General features: G+C 27.5%; 1 protein-coding gene across 1 annotated transcript in view; it reads left to right on the top strand.

Moving 5' to 3' along the window:
* The window catches only part of LOC138861797 (growth hormone secretagogue receptor type 1-like), a 227,225-nt gene that overhangs the window by 69,101 nt on the left and 155,624 nt on the right, over nucleotides 1-2,500 (top strand). The gene's annotated exons all lie outside the window — the stretch shown is intronic.

The raw sequence follows: 2,500 nt of genomic DNA, 5'->3' as shown, positions 1-2,500 counted from the left end.
ATTATTATCATTATCATTATTACTATTATTATTATCGTCATCATTATCATCTGATATTCATGTTATTGTTGTTGTAACTACTACTACTACTACAACTACTACTACTGTTATTATTATTATTATTATTATTATTATTATTATTATTATTATTATTATTATTATTATTATTATTATTATTATTATTATTATTATCATCATCATCACCATCATTAGTACTACTGCTACTGCTACTACTGTTATTATGATAATTCCTATTACTATTATCATTATTACTGTTTTTGTTATCATTATTATTATTATTATTATTATTATTATTATTATTATTATTATTATTATTATTATTATTATTATTATTATTATTATTATTATTATTATGATTTATATTATTTACATCAGTATTATCTTCATCATTATTACTATTACTATTGTTATTATCATTATTGGTATTCTATTATTGTTATAATGATAATGACAATAATATTAATTAAGATAATGATGATAACAATAATAAAAGTGCTAATAATAATAATCATGATAGTAAGGATAATGATAATAATAATAATAATAATAATAATAATAATAATAATAATAATAATAATAATAATAATAATAATAATAATAATAATAATAATGATAATAATAGTGATAGCAATAATCATAATAATAATAACAATACTAAGAGGAATATCACCATCACCATTAGTAATATTAATGAAAATGGTGATAATGATAATAACAATGATAATAATGACAATAATAGTAATGATAATAATAATGATAAAGATAATTATATTGTTATTATCATTGATATTAATGATAAAAAAGATGATGGTGATGATGATGATTACAATAATAACAAAAATAATAATAATGACAATAATAACAATAATAATGATAATAATGACAATAATAACAATAATGACAATGTCAATGATATTAATGATAATCAGATCATCATCAGATCATTATCATTAACAATTATAATAATGATAATAATAATAATGATAATAATAGAAATAGTGATAGCAACAATAGAAATAAGAATAATGATTATCATTAATATTATTACTGCTAGCGTTATTGTTGCTATTATAATAACTACTACTAGTATTACAATTATCATCATTGTCTTCATCATCATTGTTATTCATATAATGATTATAATGGTAATTGAAATTGGTATTATCGTTGTTGTTGTTGTTATTGTTATTATTATTATTATCATCAATATTATTATTATTGGTATTAGTATCATTATGAACATTTTTCTTCTTATCATTATTATTATTGCTATTATCATTATTTTTGCTATCGTTATCATGATAATTATTATTGTTATTTTCATTTTATTATGATCATTGTTATTATTTTTATCGTATTACTTTTAAAACGGGTATTATTTTTGTTATTTCTATTATTAATATGATTATCATTTGTTGAAAAGGTATGAATGAGACTGGATATCTTCACAATACAAGAGATGTACTTGGCCGGTTTCGATTACGTCTTCATCACTATTTCTATTACTGTTATTAGTTTCTTTATTATTATTACCATGATCATTATCATTACAATTTTCATTACTGAATTATTATCACAATTATTATCATCATCATCATCATCATCACCATCACTATCAGTATTATCATCATAACGATCATCATCATCATCCCTATCGTCATTGCCATCAGTATCACTATCATCATCATCACCATCATCACATCGTCATCATTGCCATCAGTATTATCGTCATCGTCATCATTACCGTCAATATTATGATCATCATCATCATTTTTATCATCACCATCGGCATCCTTACCAACAGTATTTTCATCATCGTCATCATCATCATCATTACTATCAGTATTATTATCACATCGTCATCGTTATCATCAGTATTATTAGCATCATCATCATCAACGTCATCATCATCAGTATTATTATTAGCATCATCACCAACGTCATCATTACCATCAGTATTATTATCCTCAATGTTTCGTCATCGCGTCACGAACATTTTCGTATTTCTAATTTATGAGATAGACGGGGCGACAGGCGAGAAGGGGCCGCAAAGTAGGTCGATATCGATATAAGTTTTACCGACGACAGACAACCCGCCGCCTTCTCTCCCTGACCTGGATTTCTGCGCGTCCGTGTCGGCCTCGTCCTCATCCGGGCCGGCGGCGGCAGCCCAACAACCCCTATCCACATGACCCGCATCGCCTGTGCGATTGACACACAGCTGATGCCGCGTCGCTTCTGCTGTGCAGGTGCGGTGGCGCGTGTGCGTTGTTGGAAGAGCCTTGAGAGAGTTTTCTCTGGTAATGTTGATCCGTTCATGCACTTCAACAGAGCAGGCTTTATCATGAGAAATCATCTCAGGCGCGAATCACCTCTGCCTGCGGCCGACTTCTCGCTGCATTTTTTTCGCTCTGTGTCGCTCACAAAAGGATCCGTATATATATCGGTAACATAATGGCACACACTAAAGGCCTTTTTG

Source organism: Penaeus vannamei, chromosome 1 (assembly GCF_042767895.1).
Source record: "Penaeus vannamei isolate JL-2024 chromosome 1, ASM4276789v1, whole genome shotgun sequence".
NCBI classification, from domain to species: Eukaryota; Metazoa; Arthropoda; class Malacostraca; order Decapoda; family Penaeidae; genus Penaeus; species Penaeus vannamei.
This window is presented reverse-complemented; position numbering and strand designations above follow the sequence as displayed.